Raw genomic sequence first — 26,718 nt, forward strand, 5'->3', positions numbered from 1 at the left:
AAAACTTCCGACCGCACAACACAAACGTAAACAACATTACAAAAGACAAATGGCACGAACACTTCTCCTCTCTATTCTCCAATAAACACCAAGACGATGTCGATGAAACCGCTACCCCAACCAACCTCGACCCAAACTCTGACCTAGACGCACCAATAACTGACGCCGAACTCTCCCAAGCTATTAAAAAACTAAAACCGAGAAAAGCACCCGGATTTGATGGAATTCCTAACGAAGTCTACAAAACCATTGCAATTCGACACAAATCTGGTCTGCTACACCTCCTCAACAACATCCTGGAAAATGGACGTGTCCCAGAAGATTGGTGCAAAATCATAATCAGTCCCATTTTCAAAAAAGGAGACAAATGCGACCCAAGCAATTACAGGCCAATCTCTCTAATTTCAACTGGCCTAAAGCTACTTACCTCTATAATATCCAAAAGGTTACAAAACTGGAGCCGACGAGAAGGGAAAGTGTCTGAGTTCCAGACTGGGTTCAAGGAAGGGGTAGGCACTCAGGAACAAATATTTGCGCTCACAACCCTCATTCAATCTAGTATCAAAGATAAAGGAGGTAAACTATTCGTTGCGTATCTGGACCTGAAATCCGCCTTTGACAGCCCCCCTCACTCCAAACTATGGAAGAGCCTTGCAAACAAAGGAGTGGGGCCAAAAATACTGAAACTTTTCCAGAACCTGTACTCCTCAGCAAACGCACAAGTCAAGTCTGCTAACGGTCTCTCCCAACCCTTTCAAATCGGTCAAGGAGTTCTCCAGGGCGACTCTGCATCGTGTTTTTTGTTCAATATCTTCTTTGACACCATAATCGACAATATGCACAACAGCGAAATCCCTGGAGTATCCGTTGGGTCCTGTCTGGTCCATCTCCTCGCCTACGCTGATGACGCTGCCCTCGTAGCAACAACTCCCCAACAACTCCAAAACAAGCTCGATTTGGCTGCGTCAACCTTCAAAAAACTTGGCCTCACTCTCAACATCAAGAAAACCAAAGTATCAATATACTCGAAAAGGTTACCAAAATCTGAATATGCATTCACTTGGGAGGGCGAACCCATTGAAATTGTCAGTGACTTCACATACCTGGGAGTGACTTTCCACAGGAATGGAAACTTCTCCAAAGCTACGAATCACTCCATAGCCAAGTCTACAGCCGCATGTGAACAAATTCTGCAGATAACACGAAGAGCTAAGATTCCCACTATCGATACTCACAAAAAACTCTTCTCCTCCCTCGCTAAGTCGGTCCTGCTATATGCTGCCAATATTTGGGCCCTTAACCACCTCGACGCTGTTGAAAAGGTCCACTGCTACTTCTGGAAAAAACTTCTCCGCTTACCCAAATGCACACCAGGGTACGTAGTTAGACTGGAAACAGGAACCACGCACACCACGTACTCGAAAATTAAGTGTACACTTAAATTTTTACAACGCCTAGTGAGAGAAGAATCCTCATTTCTCAGTCAATGTCTAAGATGGCAGCTTCGATGGGCCCCACGTATAACAACATGTGCCAAAAGCTGGGGAAAATCCCTGAAATCTGTCCTCGCTGACCTCGCTGGCGACCACACGCTAGACCTCCCCTTCTCTGAAATCGCAATTCAACTTCCCAAGAAATCCTCTGAAATCCTAGCCAGAGTCAAAGCGGCACTTGTAAACCGTGACACAAGTCGCATGCTAAACTCTTCTTGGACCCCTACCTACTCTAAGATGAAGACCCACGCCACTACCGAATTCTACCTTAACGCGAACCTCGCACTCCAAACAGTTCAAATAACATCCCAACTCCGGGCGAATCTATTCTCTTTGAAAATCTTTGACAAACGCATCCCGCTACAAAATAAATCTAACTGTCCGTGGTGCCTGAACGACGCGGGAAATGCAGACCACTATCTCTTTGAGTGTGAACCTCTACGACCCCAGCGTTCGTATGTATTCGTTAAGTATTTATCCCAGTTCATAACCAACAAACCTTCAAATGACTGGAGATTCACCGACCTATATAACTCAAATGCATCGTCCACTATGCTATTCAAAAATATTTTTTATTTCTTCCTAGAATCCTCAAGAATACTACCTGACTAATGTATTTTATGCATCTTTTATACTGCTACTTTTTATGTACTCTGATGTTGCTAATATAATTGTGTTCCAATTGAAATGTAGCGATGAGGGGCTGCGGCCTTTTCGCAAAATAAAGAAACAAACAACAACATCCCAGCTTTGCTGAATAAAGTCATTGACATTAATAGGCAGGAAGATATATGTAGAGTGAATGACTCGACACGCCATAATTACTACAAAGAACTTATTAACGAAACACCCGACCCAGCTCCTTATCTTCAATTTAACTTGCCGTATAAAAAGCTGACCCTGATTGCTCAAGCCAGACTAAATGTAACATCATTCTATCATGACAAATACATACATAAACTAAATGTCGACAACATCTGCAATTTATGTAGTTGTAGGGAGGAAGAGTCAATTTACCACATACTATGGAATTGCCGTATATACGGTGGTAGTAGAATTTGGATTAGGGAATTAGAGGGTAGATCAAATATCTTAAATTGCAATAATATTAGCCAGGCTGAATCGGTGTACAAATATATGAATGAGGCACTAAAAATGCGTAAGATGATTATAGATGAAGATAATGGAACCATTAACTCGACTAACATACATATTAACTAGCACTTACTATTTACATATACACGGACTCAAAGTTTAAAATTTGAAGTTGATGTAATAACTTGTAATTCTATGGGCCATGAGCCTTGTAAGAATTTTTTGGAATAAATTTATTATTATTATTATTATATTATTATTATAACTTTCATTCCATTTTCGGGAGAAAGTTGACGCGTGTTTTGTCTTAGTGGGGGTGCCATAACTTGTAGAAAAATGTTGGATGTCAAAAATGCTGATTTCAATTTTTTTACTATCTCAGGTGACGGAAAATTAGGCGGTTAGACGGTTTTAGTTTTGTGAATTATATGTTCAAACTATAATTATGATTATATGTCAGAAGATGGCGAAGAGGCGACTTATTATAAATTATAGTATAGTTTATAGTTTATAATTATAGTTTGTAATTCGTAGTCACAGATAACTCCTTAACACCTTTAAGCTTATTTTATATTCAAATATTCGACAAAATCAGTTCTGGCTTTACGCTTATTCAAATTTTGGAGCAAAAAGAACTTTCAAAAAATTTGGAAGCTCTTGTTTTTTTTACTGCTACATAATGCTAAAAAGTTTGTTTAAAAATAATTTTGTCAGATTGATTTAAAAATAATAGAAGAAATTACAAGGAGTAACTGATTTAATCCTGGTATCAGTCCCAGATTCAATTAAAATTTTCACGATGGGTTAACTCACTCGGGCCAATATTTTCAAACTGTATGTAAAAGTTTTGAAATAGTTTGTAAGTTTTTCAGAAAAACAATCGCTAAAAACTTGGGTTTAATGTTGATTTTTTAATTTTGAATTTTACGTGTCAAATTTCTTGCAGAAAAAGTGAGTACAATTTTAATAAAATGTTTAGATGTAACGCCAAAGTTTTATTTTAAATAAAATTATTCAATAATTTAAGTAACTACAGTTGGGTGCAACTGAATAGCATTATGCGTTTTTTTGTCATAATTTTTGAAAACTTGGTGCGATATGGCCCATTTTTTAATATATTATTTGTCTCGTGATTGCTTTCAATTTAGCAAAGTGCTGGCGAGCGGTAATTAAAGTTAAATTTTATAGACAAGAAAATCGAAAAAAGTGGTGGTGCAGCTGAATAGCACTTTGTACTTTTCTCTAAGATTTTCAGCTATTTTGTGGAGGAAAAAAAATAATTTTTGTAAGTAGCTGTTTTATATGTTACAACACACCTACCTGTACAATTTGAATTAAACATCCAATTAAATGATCTTAAATATGGTCATGGGGCGAGGAAAACGTATAAGTCCTTTCGAGAAATGTAAAATCGCCCGATTGAGGGGGTGTGGTATGTCAATTCCGAAAATATCAAATAATCTTCGTCGTAGCCCTAAGGTAGTGAAGAATTTCATCGACCTTGAGGAAAACTATGGACGAAACAACCATGGAAATAGAAAATATAAACTTTCCCCACGATATCGGAGCCGTATTGTCAAGGAGGCGAGCAACAAAATTTATCCAGTGAACAAATTGCTTCGAAACTACAATTCCCTGTGACACGATGGACTATCTGGAGGCTTTAAAAAAGAAAGCCAACATGAAATTCATGAAAATGAATACGACACCTTAACTACCTGACGCTCATAAATCCAAACGCTTGACGTGGGCACGAGAACACATGATCTGATCCACATAATGGAATGCTGTTGTGTCCAGTGGTAAAAAAAGTGGAATCTCGATGGACCGGATGGATTCCAATCATATTGGCATGACCTGCGTAAAGATGACAAGTATTTCTCCAAGCGACAAAGCAGTGGCGTATTTGTCATGATTTGGGCCGCGTTTGTCTTAAGGGGTAGGGGTAAGATGGCCTTTATATAAGGTCCAATGGACTCCAAACGATATATGGAACTGCTTCAAGACATCTTGTGAAGACTGGAGGCAAAATGGAAGGGAAAAGTTGTATTTTTCAAGTGGAAAACGCAAGTATCCATGCGTCTCGACTACTTTCTCCCGTGAAAATTTCCTGTTCCTGACAGGCCAAGCAAGAGCCCAGGCTTGAATACGATAGAGAACCTTATGGGAATCTTGGTACGTGAAGTATGCAAAAATGGAAAGCAATTCGATAATGTTAGGCAGCTCAAAGCAGCTATAATGAGGGCGTGGGAGAAAGTGGAGAAAGCAACACTTCAAGAGCTAACTGACTCCATGCCAAATCGATTTTTTGAGCATATATCGAAACAATGGTGTGTCACAAATTATTGACAGTCACTAATCCTTGTGTAAAAATTTCCTATCCATAATAAATGAGAAATGTTTCAAAAGTTTCTATTCAGCTGCACCAAGCGTTTTTAGGTTTTTGTTTAATATAAAATGCAAAAATGAAGTATTTTGAATCCACACTTTTCCATAATAATCGGCATCATGAGACATATAATATTTACAAAAATGGGCAAGTTTGGACTTCGTTGGTGTAAATGACGACCAAAAAACGCAAAATGCTATTAAGCTGCACCCAACTGTAGGTCCGTACTCCTTTTCTGCATTATGTTGGTGGAAATTTTTTTTTTACGCAAAGGAAGTAATGCTTGAATTTAATATCAAGTAAAATTTATTTTCATAAAAAATAAAGTGCTTAATTGAAATTGGTAGAAAACTAGTTTTTTAATCCATAATTACAAAAACTATTAGGTGCACTCATAACATATTTTGTATGACTCGCAAATTGAATTTGCGGAAAAACGCTACCAAGCATTCGCCACCTAGTACATTTCGCTACACATCATTCGCTACCCATGACCTCGTACTCACCACGTATTTTTTATGTGTTGGCAAATATTTATATGTACATACAGAGTTCTATGCAGGGTTGTTTCCCTATGAATGCCGCCTTGGAAGTATTTATTTTGAATTTATTTTCTATCAAAAATTAAGGGATGGACTACGCTGTGTATAAATCTTTTACGTCAAATCTTTCGAAAAATAAAATTTTGGCGCGAAACCTAAACATTTCTTACTTATCGATTTTTTTACTGTGTAGAAATTGATAGCAATTTCCTCTCGTGGGATGAAATTATCAAAAATAATTTTTGCTGTAACCTATTAAAATTTCAAAGCATTGAAATAAAAATTTGCTACAAGAGTTCAAACTTAGGAACTCGCTAATCGAGCTAAACATAAGTACCAAAATGCGCTCCACATGAATTCGAAAAAACACCTGGCTTCACTTGAAAAAAGAAGTATATGCACGTACGAAAATCATAACATCCATGAAAAAGTGAGGAGAATTTCGAAGATATAAATATGAAAAAGCTACCATGACCACCACCCATGATTTCACCCCCTCGAAAGTTGAAATCGATAAAAAACTTTCTTCAAGAACAGTCATGTACAACTTTATCTGCTGCGACCAGGAAATTGAAAATACATCCAAGGTATTTCCAAGGTATAATCCAAGGTATAAGTGTAGGGCCTATGAAACAAAATTTGCATCAAAACATGCTAGCGCCCAAGAAAAATCCCCCAACGCAAGATTACTTAAGCTCTTAACCAAAATCTTGCCAAAAATTATGATGATTGGCGATGGGCCATACGTGGTTGAGAATTCCAAGAAAACCCCACGAAACGAATTTTTTCATGCAAAATATCCTTCTAAAGTGGAAACCGGACACAAAGTGAAATGCACATCAAAATTTCCTAAGAAATTCATGATTTGGTGTTCGTGTGTTTACGTTGTGTGCTAATGAGCGTTTGGTAGTCAGGGGAGAAAGTCCCCCAAATTTCCCTCATCTTTGTCCAATCGAAAGATTTTGGGTTAAATGCAACGACAGGTATCGAGAACTACCAGACATCTTTAAGAAAATTTCGGTTTCAATGGAAAAACATCAGCGATGAAGTTGCCAGGTCTTCCGAAAAATCACTTATGGCGGACGATAAGAAGAACATTAAATACGAAATGAACAATGGACTGAACTCGAATTTGTTTATGAAAACATAACATTAGGTCCCTTTGCTACATTCTAGCAAAGATTCACATTTTTAACAGAATTTTTACCTTATTTTCAGGTCGAAAGTATCTCAGTTATATTCGTCAGGCTCCTATTTGCAAAATTTCATATTTTTCCAACGAGAAGGTTCACACCATATTAAAAAGTATAAGTTAGATAGTACAAGAAATTGGGATTGGGACTATTTTTGATCAGTTTTGTAATAATTTACGGCTCTTCTAACAGCCAACTAACAGTTTAATCAAGTTGCAACTTGCAACCACTGGCATTTCAAACTCCAAGGTGAAATAGTACCACAACAACAAACAACGAAATTACTTGGGGTTATTATCAACAACAAATTAACGTGGGATGATCAAGTTGTGAGCATGGTGTCCAATGCATCGAAACGTTTTTGGGCACTAAAAGCCATGAAAAAGCTGGGATTCCAGCCAAATGAGCTCGTGGCCTTCTTCAAGTCCTCTATCATCCCAGTCCTCGAATATGCATCGCCAGTATGGGGACATGCACTCACGACCCAACAAATCGCGGATCTAGAAAACATCCAGTGCCGTGCTTTAAAAATCATATTTGGGAGAAGAGTCAAAATTCTCTCTGCAGAATATATTGAGCTTCTTGACAAGTATGGACTTCAACTCCTAGTAAAGCGTAGGGAGAATCAATTATTTAAATTTGGTTTAAGTTTACTAGATAATCCGAAATATAGAAACTGGCTGCCTGACTTTAATTTTAATAACTCTCGACTTAGAAAGAAAAATTTTATTGTACCATTCAAATGTAATAGGGTACGTTACCAAAATTCCACTTTACCAGCTATTGTTGAATTATTTAATTCTAAATTTAGAGAAAATGAACGACCTTTTTCAAAATATATTGCAGCAATGAATGATGAAAATGACTAAAATGTGATTTACTGTTATTATTTGGTATATATTCCTACTTTTCCCTTTTTAATCTATCTATTACGTCTATTTATTTAATTGTTGACTATGCGAGCCCGTCGATGAATCTTTATGATGTATTGTTGCTCTTTGCTGATGAATAAATCTAAATCTAAATCTAAAAGAAGAAGAAAACCATGAAAACATGTCAATAAAAGTTGGTATACAATTTTCAAAAATTTAAATTTTGGCATAAAATCTATACATTTTTCGATATTTGAATTACAATTTTCTTTTTACCAGAAGGTTCACACTGATTTCCTTACGTTACGTAATTGCCATTTTAATAATCAATACCGCCTGAAGGAAATAAACCTTGTTTAATTTACAGCTCATTAAGCAATTGTTTCCTAACGTATCTTTTTTGTTCTTTCGAATTTTTTTACATTTACAAAATTAAAATTCGGCATCAAACTGAACCATTTGTGATAAAAATTTCATTGTTTTTTTGCAAAACAAAATTCGACCAGTTCAAATTGTAAGAAACTGATTTTTAGAATATTTTATTAATATTATTTTGCAAATTAATGTGGTCACTTGTGGAAGAGCATAGTTTTAGAACTGTGAACTTGTTAGACCCGAGAAATAAAGCATCATCAAATCAAATCAAATAATCACCAATTTTTGGTAATGAATTATTACCGGTTAAGAATTAATTCTTAGTTACAAAATCTCTATCGTATTTCTCCGACCAATCTGTTTCATTCGATTTTAGTCTCTAAAAATTTCCCAAATAAAAATATGGCATCAAATTAAAGCACTTGTTAAAAAATTCCTCCATATTTCCGAGGAAAGGTTAGCTCAAGTTTTATCAGTGATAAAACATGAGCTAACGAAAGAACACCTAAGTGTAAATTCAGTGCGGAAATTGGTAAAACTGGAACGAAAGTTTTAACAGCCACCAAAACATTGTTACCCGTGCAAGCAAATCTTCCTAAATTGATTAACTTAACTTAAATTAATTCAACGATGGCCGCAGCCTAAATCTCTCAAGGAACAGATTTATGATTACGTGTTGCTGACCATTGAAATCTTTGTAACCAAAGTATATGTTAATTTTCATAATTTAAAAATACGACTTAGTAACATCACAAATATTTTTGATACACTTTTTCTCAATAATTTGCACAATTGCATCTATCAATAAATTAAAGAGGCAATTTTACAATTTCAATTTAATTGCACACATTAATTAATTTTTGAAAAATCCAATATTTTCTGATTAAAAAACCACGACTATTTCGTAGTTTTGCAATTCGTAATTAATAATTTCCACATTAAAATAATATTTTAATTTGGTTGGGTTTACCTGGCGTGGCGTTAATACTTTTTGGTGTGATAAGGCATTTAATTAAAATCAACAGATCTGTTCTTCATTTTCATATCAGATATTTAAAGATTGAGAGATTTGTTATTGCCGGGAGCAACTGAAATTATCTTCACAAAATTAGTAACTTAAATTATGAAAACCTCTAAATTCCATCAGTCTTTACAAATTTAGCAATTATTTTACAAGTAACAGAAATTCTTCACAAAATTTAAGATTTCGTTATTCTCAATTTGTACAAAAGATCACCCAAATCTTGAATTATAAATTATGTACTAAAATATACACAATTTTTTATCCTGATGTCAGAATAGTTCAAGTCTTATTCATGTTGAACTGAGTTTCATGATTACATAAATCTGGTATAATCTTTTGCTCATTCAGAAAAAATAATTTAGATATCTAACAAGTTACGATTAATAATAGAAATTATCAAAACTAATTGTGATGATTCATATTTTAAAATGCAGCATTATTAACCTAACAAAGATTTGTAATTCGTTCGTCTCCTGGCTCATCTAATTAAATAATTTTTTTTAATTACTTTTATTTTGTTCCTCGAATCAACGTCGTATTAAGAATTTGATTTGATTTGATTTGAATAAGTTTTTATTAGAGGAGGAGTCAGTACAGGTACTGATTTTCAGCTCTGGACTTCTGTAGACATTTCTCGAATATACATATTTGAAAAAGTTAAAATTTAAAAATAGTATTATTAAAACATAGTAGTACCCAAAAACCTTTCCAAAAAACAAGTATAAAGTTCAAATAACAATTTCGTGTTGCAACAAAGTATCCATCGGCAGATAGTCATTCATCCTATTCCATAAATATCAAACATACTATTCAAAATCTCATATCTACGCATAAATAAATCGATTGTTGACATAATTTCATAATATTGCATACATACCGGATTAAGGAGTTTTACTAGTTTCTTAAGTAACTTATCATAATTGAAGACATGTTCTACTTTCACTTTAGTATCATCATAATTGTTGCATACAAAAATTGGTACACAGTTTGGACATGACCAGTTTTTGGTAAATAAAATGTTAAAGTACGATTCATCAGATATTGTAATATTACATCGGTTTTTGTGATAATAATTGAAACAATACGTACACTGAAGGATTCCGTTTTTCCAACTAGAGTTGATTGATTGATCATGATACGGCGGATCAGTTGCAGAGTTTTTTGCTAGCTCATCTTTAAAAACGAAAGAGTAGACCGTCCCGTCATACGTGAGTGGACTAGCTATATCCCAAATTTCTTGTTCACAGAGGCAACATTTAGGTCCAAGTAGGAAATGGTTTTGCTCTAGTTCATCTTCATCGTCGAGTTCATTCGTGTAGTCCCAAAAATGGTGCTCAAGCTCATTGTAGACTGCTTCATATTTCGCAATGCCAGCATTTCCATGACGACGTTAGTATTCGGGTGGGCCAGGACTAGGAAATCTTCTAAATTTGGACGATCCGATAGCATCACAGAGTTCATGGTTGCTGAATTGTGCTAGATCACAAAATTTCAAAGCTTAGGGAGAAATTAATTGTAATTCGAAGATCGGAACTTATGACCTTTCAGAGTGCCCATGAGTAGATCACTCTATGGCGGTGGGCACATCCACACTCGTACAGCGACATAATTTTCTGGGGGTGGCTATGTCAGACCATGGACCTCAAAACATCAGGAAGAGAAGGAATGTGGAATTAGACGAGTCCACTTGCACGGGGTGAGGTAGCCTGTCACAGCAGGAGAGCAGCGACTTATAGGTTGAGGTCAAAATTTGTCAAAATTTATCGAATCGCGACACAATTAACACTTAAAAATATGATGTTGTTGTAGCGGATAACACGAGCAACAAATTGATATCACTTTCAGATATGTAGCTCTGTTTTAAAATTAGAATTTTATGATTCAGAAATAATAATGATGAGAGAAGTAAAAACTGCTGCTCTCTCGCTCTGCGACGACCTAGTTGTCTTATCCAAGAATTTGGATAAGATTAGCATATATTACGTACTTTTAGGTCGTTGATACTTGAGTTGAGTTGACTTAAGTCATTCCAACGTCATTACTAAATTCGCCTTGTCGTAAATAATGTAGGAAATAGCTTGCAAAATTCGAAATAGCTTCTCCATAATCTGCTGGATAAATTTTGAGAATAAAGATCTCTGCCTTTTCTAGTAAATTTGTTTGGAAGTTGAATTTGAAAAATTTAATTTTATTATAAAATATTTATTATTTATTATTTATTTATTTTAAAATATTTTCAACCATTTCGCAAAATTTGGTGCGATAAGACTTGAAAATAAATTGGCTACGATTTTCCGATCGCTACGCTAAAATTACAGTAACGATATGCGAATAATTGAAAATTATTAAAAATTTGTATGTCGAAAATAAAGTATTGTGTGCATTTTATTTTAAAACTTTCAAATTTTTCCGGTTGGAAACTTTGCTTGATTAAAAAATTCAACATATTCCGAATTCACGGCAAAAAATCACTAATCGTAGGAACGAAAAGTGGTAATTAATTAATTCAATTTCGAAATTGTGAAATTTTCACGAGGATTATATTATTTCTCAAATATAAACCAAGATAAGAACTATTATAGCTATTGCTACATTTTTTCATTTTTGTTTTCAAAATTTTTGAATTTTTGATTCTTGCAGGTTAAGAACTAGATTTTTATCAACTAAAATTTTAATTTCAATTAAAAGTTGGGAAAATGCAAAACTTAAACATTAGTTGCAAAATTGTATTTATATTTCCAAAGAGAGAGTGGACAATTCTTATTTTTATCCACGCGTCGTATATTAATACGAGAACTTTGATATACACTTCACCTGTAAAATTTACCATTTTTACACATGAATTAAAATAAATAATAATTTGGCGTAAAACTGACACAGGTTTTTCACGTTCGCTATTTTCTTGAATAGAAAGTTGACAAAGAATAAAAAAAGTATGAGAAATTAAGTTAACCATACTTTGTTAAAATCGTAGAAGATTTATATTCTTAACAAAATGGGAACAGACGGTAATAATTTATTACTGGCAATCATTTAACTCATCATTATGGAATGGAATGTATATGTGATTACTGGTGTGGATACCATCCTGGCTGTACACTCCGTATACTCTCTGGGAATTTTGGGAATTTCAAATTTCTTAATAATCTGCAACTACATATATATATTTCATATTTAAACTTTTCCCAAACTTGGATGGGTCGATCTTTTCATTACTAAGTCATAATTTATCTTAGAAAAATATATTTTGGCGTGAAACTAAACAATTTTTTAAATTGTAATTAAAATTAAATTTGTATTTCGGCCAGAAAGTTGTTGAAAGTATACAAAATTAACCACGTCAATATATTTGTTTTTCACCATACTGGTAGTAAAAATCGTGGTAAAAGGTTATTTGGTGTTAAGAATTCACAAATTACTGAACTTCTAATCCCGAACTTATATTTTTGGTGCATTTTGCAACTTCAAGAATCAGCACGAAAATTAGTGTTTGACATCCGTGTATGAATGAAGTATAAGAAATTCAAATTTATAGCAATATTTTGATGACCAGTTGTTACCATGAAAATATATTTGTCTTTAGAAGACGAGACTTTCAAATCTGTAGAGTAATCTTAGATATCGAATCCTTCAAATAAAATTTTGACGAATAGCCGACACATTTTTTTCCTAATTTTTTCCTACTTAACCTATTTCTATGGTTAGCAACGGATAGTTGAGCACATTTATGGATCCGTTCTGATCTGCGGAAATTTTTTCCCATTTACAATTTTGACAGTTTTTTACAACTTTTGATGCACAACACAAGACAACCTGTGTATTTTAACCATCAAATCATTAAAAAAAATAAAATCCTGACGTAAAACCGAAACATTTTAAATCAGTTTCGTGCCTATCTTAATCCTACATGAGACGAACCATGTAACAATCCAGGAGAAGAAAAATTTCGAAAACTCCCTCTATTTTTCCCACAAGAACCATCACACTAATTACATCAACTGGGAGGACGAAAGTACTCAAAATCAACTAATTTATTCTAATTTTTATATTAGTTTATTACCGTTTTGGTAATAGGGTGTAACCGTAAGAATTATGTATTTGTGGTTCTATGTTTGAAGTAAATGTTTTGTAATGTTTTGAAGGAAAAAAATCACCACTTATTTCCTTACGCTACGAAACTGTAATCAGTCTTACGATATTTTATCCCATTTCGTGTACAATTTCTTATATTTCCTTTAAAGAAATTATCTATAATACTGAATAATATATTTTGTGTTTTATTTACTCGAGTATAGAATAATATTCGCAGAGATTCGTTGAATTTTACATTATAATTCTGGAAAAGCTAAGCGACCATAGCTGTACAAATACATCCCTATCAGAAATTTAAAAAAAATAACCTAAATTATCCCAATATACCGTCATCATCAGTCGAACATATTAAAATAAATAAATCTCATCCAACTCTTTTCCTGCTGGAAGAGATCCCAAAATCGCTGCAACATTTCCCCGTTGCACAGTAATACTCATTCGTTGGAGAAGGAACGCAGTCACTCTTTTCTCCTCAGTAAGGGTCGTAATTCTTGACCCAATATCCTTGATAAGGGACAGGCCTTCCTTGCCCCACACTCCTGTCGTTTCAACGGCTACGGGAACAAAGAGGAACCTGTCGTGCAGAAATTCATATTTCTTCGCTTTTCGATCTTCGGCCTTGTCGGCTGCTGCACCCTGACGAATGCTTGTTTGTGGGAGATAGGATTTTGCAAAAGTGTCGGTACACGTAAAGTCCCACACCAAGGGCCTTCCTCTCCCCCATGGAACCAAAGTCAGTCCATCAGGACGTTTCCCATCTGGACGTGAGCAACCTGCGGGTTCTTTGATAGCGGGTGCTCCGGCGGAACGTAGGGCCCTCAAAATCACGTCATTTGCTGCGGCGTGTCGGGAATGACGAGCCGCACTACTCTTGCAACTGAGTCCATATAGCCTCGTGAAGAAACTTGTGCCCCGCAAGGACATTCGTGGGGATGGCAAATATAAGACCCCAACCTAAGCGCACACGCAATACGAAACGCTTCGTTCGGGAGTAGAGTCCCCAATTGCGGGGAAGGAACGGCGTTTAACCAAGCTCCCACGTTCGGCTGACCCATGGCCAAGAAGCCGGCCTTGTCCTCAAGCGATTCGGCTCCGTTTTTGAGATGGTTGACCACCGCCTTCTGTAATGGTGCTTCCCATGTGGCTTGAAAGCCACGGATTTCGGGCGGGGGAAGTTCAGCTGGTCCAAGAGGATTCCACCTCTCCTCTCCATCTTGCATGGCGGTATCGGTGCCATGGAGGTAAGGCGGGAGCAGGCGCTCAACAGGGGGCAAGGCACTGTAGACAGACGCTAGAAAACACGGAATCGCCATGTCTACAGCGTGCTTGACCCCATGTCTACAGCGTGCTTGATCTATAATTGAGCTTAAAGAAAATTTGTAACCCGCGTGGTAGAATATGGATACAAATAAAATAAGATTGTTTTAAAATTTAACAATAATCTTTTATATTTCTCTATTATTAACTTCTTCATTAATGTTTCTTATATTTTAGATTTAAACCTATAAATAATGTTTCTTTAGGACGAGGAAAAGTTGAGTACACTCTTAGAAATTTTATCACCGTTCTATCACCGGCCGGTGAGTATATTTGACTCTACCGCAATGGTGGTAGCCGACCACCAGCCGGTGATAAAATCCACGACTACCAGCTGTTATACAATGATCAATGATTTTTACTACCGTTCGGTGACAGGCCATCACCATATTTTATTGGATTTTGTTACCCGTCTGGTGATGCTTAAAAATAATATTTTTGTCGTTTTACACAAAAAATATAAATTGCTGACATCAAAATTTATGTTTTATTACACATTGGAAATGAATAATTCACTTTTTTTACAAAAATATACGAGTATAGTACATACGTACTCTAGAATTTCGTAGCGGCCGTTGTTCTGACTTCATCAGGCTCCTCCTGCTGGCTCGGTGATATGAAGTGCGGAGTGTAAGCCACCACCACCGCTCATAAATAAAATTAATTCTTCACTTGCATTTTGGCGTTAAAGTTTTACAAAATATATTAAATATGCGAGACTTTAACGCCAAAATGCAAGTGAAGAATTAATTTTATTTATGAGCGGTGGTGGTGGCTTACACTCCGCACTTCATATCACCGAGCCAGCAGGAGGAGCCTGATGACGTCAGAACAACGGCCGCTACGAAATTCTGGAGTATTTACAAGTGATGTCGCGTAACTAAATAAAATCCTTCTCAAATCATTGCCTTACGGAAGGCAATAATCGGCCTAGTCCTTCGTAATTAATTAAAAACTATTTATTTCCAAACTTAATTAAAGACTAATCGAGAATGAGGAACAATCTTTTATTTAAGCTAACATACTCAATTTCACATCGATATTCATATCGGGTTGTAAAATATATAAGAAATAAACTCAAAAAATCATGGAAAAAACAATCCGAAGCCTTAGCTTTTTTACAATTTTTGGTAGCGAATCCTTCAAAATTGCACTGATTCCTTTGAAGTATCAAAATGCTGGGCCATTTCTGTTCAAGGCCGGAATGTGTCTGCTAGTTATTGAGTAGCAGAAGGCAACAAGCCATAAATAGGTTAGTTAACAAGTAATTTTTCTCCTACATTTATAAATCTTTAGAATTATGGGCATAAATTATTGTGCAATTTTATTGCGAAGGTATTGGGGTAATTGCGAAGGTATTGGGGTAAAACCTAGAATAGTTTTTAAAATTTTATTACGATTTTGTTTTTTTCCAGCATAAAACTAGACACTGTTTTCACTGCAAGTTTACGAATTTTATCATATTTGGCCATTTTAGTAATTGATCTCTACCGAATTACAACTGTATTACGTATGCTGCGTGGCATCATGAAAAAATGCAACTTTTACGCTTACAAATAACGGAAATATTTTCTGAGGAGAAATAATTTGGGTTGTGTTTATTGGAAAAATTGGTTATTTCAATGAGCTTGCATAATAATTAGGACAATATTCACATCCTCTCTCCTTCAGTAGAGAATGTAATGAGTTAGCACATTCCGGGTAACTCAGATCTTTTTGCAATCTAACTAGGTTAAGCAACCAACTATGATTCTAAATTGTTGTTAATGCAACATCCTGTAAAACATTTTATAAGACCATGCATTTGATCTAATTAAACATTCGTCTTTTTAATCTTGTAATTGAACAATCAACTCGATCGTGTAATTACGCAGTTATTCTCATCCAGCACAAATCATCCTATTTCATCTTACAGTGTTGTCCCCTGTGTGGGAAGAACTTACAAGATATTACATTTTCGGTGAATAATTTCTTATCAATTCTTGAAAGATTTCGATTTTTAATCAACGGAGAACAACAAAGCGAAAAGAAGCGATCTAATAATTTTGTAAGTCATTAAGTTCATCTTGGAAATAATTATTTGGCGTAAGAGTGAAACATTTTTCAAAACGTTTATAATTTATTTGCCTGCTAAATTTCAGGTTTCCATAATTATTTTACAATTTTTCTGCAGAACACCTTAACCAACCACGACTAATTTGACCAAGTAGAAATTACACGAAATTTGTCAAGTGATTCCCAATTCTACACTAGTTTGTCATCGTTTTATTTTCCGAGTAAGAATTAAACCTTTATAAGTTTACAACTCTTCGGTGGCCACGTAATAAAATTAGAGCCGATTTTGTATGTATTGTTATTTATGGGTATTTTGCTCTTTTTTAAATACAGACAGATAAAGGAATTTGAATTCCGAATCTGGTTGATTAAAGAATTACTAAGTTGAAAATTTGCCACGAAATTGAACAACTTTTAGGGATTATCAATATGTCATAAATGTCATAAGTTTATGATATTTATAATTTTTTTCAAAATATTTTTTCTAGTAAGATATTCGTCTTTTACAATTAAAACATTACACTCACACTGCGAGGGCAAACCTTGTTCAACCCAGATTTTTTTATGACCACCATAGTTTGATAGATGAACTCGTCAGAAACAACGTTTGGTTCGGCACTTGGGCGGATATGCAAAATTCGGCGAGTTATGGGTGCCTCAAGTTTGCGGATTACTTGTTAAAGTCTTTGAGTATAATCAATTCCGTTAATGCTTGAATAAAATTTGTTAGACAAATATAAATTGGCATCAAATCTAAGCATTTTTCAAAAATTGGAATTGCAATTATATTTACTTTTCAACGTGAAAGTTGATGGGTTAATATAATTGTAACCAAGACGGTTAAGTTACATAGTGACACCGCTCGGTATTGATTTGTAACCCGTTTGCTTAGAGTGCTATTTATTCTTATATTAATTTCGATTTGGTGTTGAATCCAATTCAATAATTTGCATCCTGTGGGATTGCTAGCGATCTTTTCATTGATTTCCAATTAAAAGCAAATAAAAATTGGCATTAGAACGACGCATTTGCGTGTAGAGTTTTATTCACATTATTTCTTAGTTTCGAGGATGAAAATTATCTTTTTTATAAAAACGAATTAACAAATCAGCAAAAATTAGTTTGGCATGAAAGTCCAACATTTATTTTTCCCCAAACCGGACCGAGTTTATTTATTTAATTCCAGTGTTAATAATTTATCATTTTGAATTGATGCAACAGAAAATTTATACCTGTAGATTTCGTACTTTTTTATTAGATTAATATTCTTCATCGTGAGCGACGTCAAAATGAGATATATTTTAAGACAAGATTTATTACGATAAATCTAATTTTTACTTAATATTTAATCGTTTGATAAATTTTAAACAAAATGAAGTACAAAGCAGTTTGACTGATTTAAGGTGATAGAAGATATAAAACATAATCAAAAATCAAGAAAATGTACCAACGACGAGCACGTGTTATGGAAAAAAAGGTGAAGTATAAATTTTGAAATTCAGATTGAGCAATTTTGAAAATAAATTCAAGAAAATATCCACGAATTGAGGTTTAATTTTTCCATATGTGATGTCAATTTGTAGAGAAAAAGTCGCCTTTCCTTACAAACCCTCACCGTGACTACATAAAGGACAGTATCCTTTCTTTTAGTTTATTTTAAGAAAATTTGAATATATTTAGAGAACTCTTAAAATTTTTTAAATGTGAATTTTTTTGACAGATCGACCTGAAAAAAATCACAAAATAATCGTTCATTTTGCAAAACAAGCATAAAAGAAATTCAAATCTAATTTGCATTTGCTCAATTTACGGAATTAATTAGGAACAATCTAAATATTTAAAGTGTTTGGGTAAAAAAAATACAAATGTAGAGATGTTTTAATTAAACAATTTCACAAAAAAACGTGCTCAAACTATTGAATCTGATGAACTACAGAATGTTCCAATTTTACAAATTTATTTTTCTGGAGTGCAAAGTATTCCATAAACCAAAAAAAATATTGACATAATTAATTGATACCTGCAATTTGCATCGTGCGAAAGAGTTCACTCCGAGATTTCGTAAATTTGGAAATGTTGCAAGTTACAAAAGTTTCTTAAGATTGTGAAAATTTGGTTACAATTAAAAAACTTATTAAACACGAATTAAAAACGTATTAAAAACTGGGTCCAAGTTGAACTTTGAAAAAAGTAAAACTTTCCCTGAAGCCGAACATGTAAACTTTTAAAATTTATTAGAGTTCATACGAATGTTTGTAAAATGTGCAATTTTTTTAAGCCTCTGTAGTGTAATAATAAGATATAATTAATTATGAGAAATAATAGTAAAATCGACTTTGATAGTAAAACCCCGAGATAAGACTTGTTTCGGGGGTTTTAAATTTTACAGGTTAGGTTTAATATACATGAAAATATATAAAGCTGCATTTGCATTTGCATGGTAAACATTTCTCCAAAATGTCAAATTAATCGATTTAACAGGATTGTTTCCCTGAATTTTATTCCATCACGGACAGACAGACACGACAGTTACATAAGGACTAATTCGGTCCAAAAACTGGTGATTCTAAAGGGTATAGAATAAAAAAAAGTCCAGGAAATTTTCGTTTTGAGCAGTAATTTTTATTTTAAGTGTTGAAAAAAAAGAAAGTGTGTTCCGTAAGCAGACAAGCTTTTTTAAATTTTCAAAAATGGTTTTGAATTTTTAGAAATTTTGATGTAAATCAGTAAAATGAGAAGAAATGATCTTTACAATAATTAAGTAACTGAGAATTTAAAAATTTATAAAATCATGAAAATCAATTACCGAACACATAAAATTATATTCTTAACGTAATATTAACTTCAATAAATTATATATTAGTTACTTAGCTTGTGAAAATTTCAAAAAGTGTCACGTTTTTTACGTCATTTTAGTTACAAATTTCGTTAAAAATTCGTTAAAAATTTGTACCTTTGGTGAAATCAGTCGGGTGAATATTTAATATGCAAAAGGTGTACGTACTCTCTGTATCACAACATGTGAAATCCCAGACTAATGAACGCCCTTGTTTATATGGAATCAAAGTTAAGCCGTCTGGTTTTTTGCCGTCTGCCCTACAACAACCTAATGGTTCCCTGATATATGGAATATCTGCAGAAATTAAAGCTCTCTTTATGATGTCATTTGCATGTGTATGTCGAGAAAGCCTGCTAGCACTTTTCTTACATGAAAGACCGTGCAACGCTAGTTCATATATATCTGCACCACAGACACATTTATGAGGAAGACATAATTTTAAACCTAATCTTAAACCAATTGCAATCCTGAAAGCGTTATCATCTAAAAGTGTACCTAAATTTCTGGATGGTAGAGCTTGCAGCCATGCCTCTGACTGCTTAGATCGGGATGCCAAAATCCTAGCACTATTAATTAAAGTGAAAGATGACTCTAAAATATGCGAAGACACGTGGTTAAAAATTGGGACTTCCCAGGATAATTGAAACGAGCCGATTGTTTCGCAAGGAAATTCAGCAAAACTGAGTGATTTCCACAAATCCCGCGCCTCGGTCACAAGTGAATCAGACAAAGCAGTGACATATGAGAGCAAAATTGTAGAAACCAGATCAGTTGTTGCGAATGATGTTGCAATAAGACATGGTGTTGCCAAAGTTTTTGATTGTCTTATTCCTAAACCACCTAATTTGATTGGCAATGCAATCTCTTCTAAAGATAGGCTACCGATTTGACAATTTGTAATTTGTAACAACCTCTCTACTAAGGTAACTTGGAGATAGTAAAACCTAACTCTTGATTTCTTAATTCGTAGTTTTTCAGGCAATCAGAACCGAGATGTGACGTCACAGCGTAATTTTATTAACAGATTGTGAGTGCCCAAAATAACGTCCTTACGCACCTCGCTATTCGAGTACCCACAATATTGGTTATGGTGCATCATATTAGGATTAACTTCGAATTTGAAACTGGTTCAGTCTCGTTTCCTCCACAACAATCTAAATTTCGTTTGACCAATTGAAATTTGTCTTCAGCAGATCTTAGACAAAAATTCAGAAAATTAAATTTTATTTAGTCATTTATCAATGACGTAACTAAACTATACCTTGTGTTAAACCTTAAATAAATCTTAATTTGGCGACGTCAAGCAAATCTTTTTGGGAACTGAATTCGTGGAAGAGTTTGCAGACATTTTCTATCCGGCGTCGTTGTTCAGATTGTCAATGCATGTTTTGTAACATTTTTATGATTTTTAAGTTCAACATTTCTTATCCTAATTCAATTAGTCCAATGACGCACAACCATTCAAGTTTAAGTTAATTTAACATTTAAGTAACCTTTTTTTGTCATTATGTGTGTAGCATTTTTCCCAGAAGTCCATTTCTGTACTCGAATTTCAACTTACCTTTTTCCTCATTCCTTTGGGTATAAATAAGAGTGCAGAACTCATTCTCTTCGCTGTCATTTTAGAGCCGTCAGGCTGTTATGCTGTCCAAGTCCATTTTAATTTTACTTTGTCATTTCTTAGTCAATCAGTAATTTTGTAACTTGTCTAAATTAGTAATCTAAATACATTTGACATTAAGAAACAAGTAGAGTGCTTCGTCCCAATACACATTATTGAGCGACCTTCACATCAGCCATATCCACCCACTTTTAACATCCCAACGCCAAAAAGCACAAAACACTAATCACCCACACAAACATAATAGCGGTGGGCTCCATCCCCCATCAGTCGTAGTTTGGGTAATATAAATCTGGAATACTAAAGCACAGAAAAATTGCATGTAGAGCTTCGCAAAGTTTCTGCGAGCTTACTAAATTTTCGGCAAATTGTTTACCATTAGAAATTAAAAAACAACGATTTACAAATAATTTGTCTTATAATATTTTAGCTATCGGTGATAGTGCTTATCATCATAAAATATAATTTTCAAATCGAAATTTTTGCTATAATTTAAATTTGCCGCAATGGGGGTGTTTTGATACAATCCGCATAGAGCAATAAAAAAATATATTAGAATAAAAACATACTTTATTAATATTATTGATACGGCGTCAAGCTCTTATAAAATAAATAAAATATTACAGAAGATTTTTACAGAAGATATTTTAAAGGGATAAAATTACAAGATCGTTATGTCCATCCGTCTGTGCGTCCGTCCGTCTGTTGGCGCCATAACTTTCGAAAGTGTAATCAAATTCCTAGCTAAAAATTTGAGAAAAATAATTAGTTTTTAAGATTTTGGATTTCTTGTGAATTTAAATATGAAGACTCTGTAAAGTATAGATAGCCATCTACCAGAGCCCTACATTTTTTAGAAATTTTAGAATTTTAAGGAAATTTTTGTAGCCGCAACACGATGGTTGATTTTCGCGTATTCTGGGGCCAAAAGAAGGTTACAATTTGTCCTGATAAAAAAATCAAGCGGAAGAAGGACAGACATGAACATGAAGCATGAAGTGAAAGGACATAGCTGTGTTCTGTGTGTGGAACGAGTGTACCTGTTCGTGACACGAATGTGAAGTCATTTTATTAACCACGAAAGAGGAAATGGCACCTTTAAAAGTACAGGACTTCAATTTTATAAAATTTCCAGGGGATACATTTTATGGATAAACAATATCTCGATAAATATAGGAAAATAGTAAAATCCTATTTTGCAATTTCCGGTAACAAATTAATAAAATAACTGCACTCTTTTTTCATGAAAAACATGATGTAGTTAAATGTATAAGGAATTCTAAGAGCAGTCCAAGAATTGAGTTGAATGCAAAACAAAAATAGTCATTTTTTAATGATTTTAATTAAATCATGAAAAAATTAAATTTTAACAATGGATTTTGGTAATTAATTATATTAATTAAATTCCAAACGTTAAATTTAATTTAATTGACCAAGATGTATAGAGAAATTTTGAATGTCTCATCCAGTTGAAAATCAACAAAACATCTATTTGTTATCAGACACAAATCTGTAGATTTGATTATCTATTGTCAAACAACAACAAATAAAACTAAAGGTTTTAAATGCATATTTTTGCTTCCGGTGCGAGCATAGTTAATAACCAAGTGTTCATTTTTGAGCGAGTTTTTGTCTACAAATGTTTCAGTTTGATGCCAAATTTCGGTTTTGAAAATTTTTAAACAGTAAAAATGAGTTATGTAGATTTCTTCCTGGTGCACCTAGATTAATATTTGTGAATTGGGTAAAAAATTCCTTTAAATTTTACTATACTTCAAAATTCTATTATTTAAAAGGATTTGAGACGTTAAATAGATGGCGAGAAAGAGTTCATCAAGCATAAAAATTGCCGAAGTGCCGCACCAAATGTTGTCTCTGACGAGTTGATCTATGACACTATGGTGGTCATAAAAAGATCTGGGTTGAACATGGTTTGCTCTCGCATTGTGAGTTACAAATTTTCGGAGGGAATCCAGTCATACAATTGTCATTTAGTCAATAATTATTAGTTGGAGATCCAAGCAATATCTCTAATTAATAAAATAAGTGAGAATAATTTTTTCGGAGTAAACGATTACGAAATTTGGCGGATTTTAAGGCACAATTTTAGTGTCCTTGAAACGATAAACTTAAAATAGCGTATTAATAATTTCCGGTTTTCGATTAACTTTTATGAGGAAATTGTGAAATTGGATAATATGCAGAATTTCCGAAGACTTGGAACAATCGGATGTTTCTAATCCCATGGTTTTTGTCAGTTTCTAAATAACCAAATTTACAGAAAATATGTGATTTATTTGGTAACTACAAAATTTCTTAAAATTACTTTCTATTTTGCAAAGATTGTCCACCAGAGTGTTCATATTCTTAAAAAGCAAAATATTGATATTTTACTCAATTTCACAATATTTTTAATAGCTAGTGTGACTTAATGTTGGACACGACTTGAACTCGTGTTATACTTTTTTGTCACTCGAATAAGACATTCAATCAATCAATCAACCTGCTGAGGCCTAACAAGCAATCGACTTAACAATAAACTAATTGCAGAAATTGACATCGTTTTTAATAATTTTTAACTGGTTTCAAACTCCACAATATTTTTGGTAGGCTTATTGAATCCTGTATGAATTTAGCAGGTACTATTACAGTATTGCGAAATATGTGCAAAAATTGTGGATATGATGTGACCTAATGCACGTGTCGATTAGTGAGCTTCGCAAATATGTTTGTATATGTTTACATTAATATGCATTTTGTGAGAGAAATTTTTTAAATTTTGGAAATTTTAATTTAATTTTATGTAGTTTCTTGCTTGTGCAACAACTTTGACACCGATTATAATTTTTTACGTTAAAGTAAATTATGTAGCAATCTACAGATCGATACTGTAATTTTACGTTATTTTAAATAGTTAGTGTGACTAAATGTTGGAAACAACGTGAACCCATGTTATACTTTTTTATCACTCGAATAAAACATTCAATCAATCAAAGTTCTTAGAAATTTAAATTTATGAAATTAATCTCAGGTTGAAAATTGGCAAAAATGGCTAGCATTCATATATTTCAATTCCATGTACACTCTGGACTTCATAACCCTACCCATTTTACAACTATTCTTGTTTCACGGGATTATTTAAAATGAAGAGAAATTCAAGTAATCGATTTACTTTCTCCACTCACAACTCGTTTTTTATAATTATTACTATCTTTTAAGTGGAGAGAAATAAATATTACAATTACACACGAGCCCATCGGCACACAGTAATGATGGTGGTGAAAAGGAGAGAAATCAATTTTTCATCGTGGTTTTATACCTTTATCATTTCGTGGAGAATAAGAGGATTACCCAGAAAGGTCTTGAGGCGACCTTCTCTAAACGGAAATTATGACGGAATTTAGTCCAACGAGGTGATATATTTCCTTGTTTGGGGGATAAAGTTGGTAAGAAATGGGAGGGAATCTGGAATACTTTTAGATCAAAACGGGAATGTTTTTTATCAAAATTATGCCACATTATGTCGTAAAATTGTATACTTTTCGATAGATTTACAAAAAATTATTTCGTGGTAAATTGCACCTCCATATTCCGTATATTTACAAAGTTTGCAAAAATTTGGAATTGAGTAGGTTTTATAAATATGGATAAATTCGAAGCACCCAGTTTTCACGATTCTTGCAAATATTTTGATCACTAATTATCCAAATTTTAAGTGAAGACTAATAGTTAAAAGTTAAAGTTAAAGTTAAAGTTATAGTTAAAGTCCTGTCTCTATACTATTTAAAAGAGCTAAGAATTTCTAAAAATGCGCAAATACGGGGTTGGGAGGCTCTTTCGTTTCAGCTTTCCTTGTCATTTTGGCTCGGTCAGGTTAGGGTCTAGGATGACAAGCCTTCCTCCGGAGGAGTCCCAACTCCATTAAACTCCGGGGTGAGGTACACCGACTCCTGATATCTTTTCAGGGGAAAGTTGCCTCGTGGGCTTGTCATGTCTATGAAATTAAATAATTTCTTAAAAATTATTTAATGTGACATTTTCTGTGATAATCACTTTCTTTTTTTTTTTCGTCAATAAATCAGTAATAGCTTTAAACGCATCCCATAATTAATTAAGTGCGTGGTACGATTCTAAATGTTTTTAGTTTAATTTTAGTTAGTGAATCGTCTCATGTACAAACATTTTTATTTTGGTGAAATAAAGGGTTGGAATACCCGAAATATCATATATGTAAAAAAAAAAATAATAGTTAAAAAATGCTATATTTTTTACGTCGGGGTTGAAAACTCATCCGAAGCTGGAAGACACTTGTATAATAATTTCTTGGTACTGATTTCCGGGGAATTTTTTCGTATCAATTTATAAAAATCTTTCAGTATCTACGAGTAAGTAAAGTTTACCTTGTTTGCGAAATACAGCGATAATTTAAAATGTTGAAAATTTATATACAAAGGAAATAAAGATTAGATCTGTGGCTGGGAGTGCTAAGTTGGTTTATAACACACTCACTGGAACTATCATAATTTAACAAATAATCTTCCAAAATTCGAATAGATTAAATTGTAATTTACATACGTTCGGTTGAATGACTCGATGTAAAATGTGAAACGTTTTAATAAACATTTCATGGGATTTAAAAATATTTTGAAATTAATTTTGGAAACATCCACTTGGAGTTAAGAATATTAATTTGTACGCAAATTCGTTAGTCGAGTAACGAAAACGAAAATCGGACCGAGGGCGTCGTCAAGAAATTTATTCATTTTATAATCATCTGAAAATTAATTATTACTGTATTTGACGGTGGACGTCTATAGAAATTACGTCGTTCCTACAATTCAGATCGCATATGGAGTGTTCCTCATGAAGATAATTACACATATATTTGTAAACTGGGTAATTTTTGACACTAATTTTGGTACAAACTTAATAAATAAAGATTCATGAAAAATAATGAAACTCGATATCCCAAATTTCCTCGGGAGTTTGTAAATTGTGGTAATATTATAGAATTACTGTATTTAATAATGCCTGTGATTTATAGGCGAATTTACCGGTACGGTCTGAATTTCAGCCTGAACCGTGAAACATGAATTTCAGCCTGAACCGTGAAACATGAATTTCAGCCTGAATCTTTGCAAAATTGTGCTAACTTTATAAGTTACAAATTTCAGAGTTAATTGGGAGGTTGAGCAATAGTCAAATTTTGTGATTGTGACTGTAATTTTGATTGTACAGATAGGAAATCCTGTACTTCTATAATTAAATTTACAGTACAATCCCAATATTTGCTCAACCTAAACCTATCTGAATTATTACTACAACGATATTTTCGAATTTTACCCAACATGTCCAGCGGCGTTAAACTATGGCAATATTAAATCAATAAATCTCTACATATATAATAAAAAAGTATTGATAAGAATTTGACTTGTTATGTTTTGTCTATAAGTTTAAAATTTGACTAATTGAATTACATGACATTTTGATAATTTTTATCAAATATTTTTTGAAATTATTTACCAGAACTTAACAACGCTTAAAAGGAATAAATCATAAATGGTAAATTAAAAGTTAATGAATAATTATTTAGACAACTCCCAGTGTTGGGCAATACAATTATTCGTATACGGAGTAATGTGAAAATAGTGGTTGGACCAAGCAATGGAAAGGATTCTGTGTGAAATATGCTGAACTAAGGATTTCATGCAAATGGGGGAATTTCATGAAAATAATTTCGACGAAGATTGTATAAAGTCCAAATATCGAACACTTGGTTCCACGTTCTAATCTTGGACGCAGTACTTACTG

Source organism: Folsomia candida, unplaced genomic scaffold (assembly GCF_002217175.1).
Source record: "Folsomia candida strain VU population unplaced genomic scaffold, ASM221717v1 Fcan01_Sc019, whole genome shotgun sequence".
Lineage (NCBI taxonomy): Eukaryota > Metazoa > Arthropoda > Collembola > Entomobryomorpha > Isotomidae > Folsomia > Folsomia candida.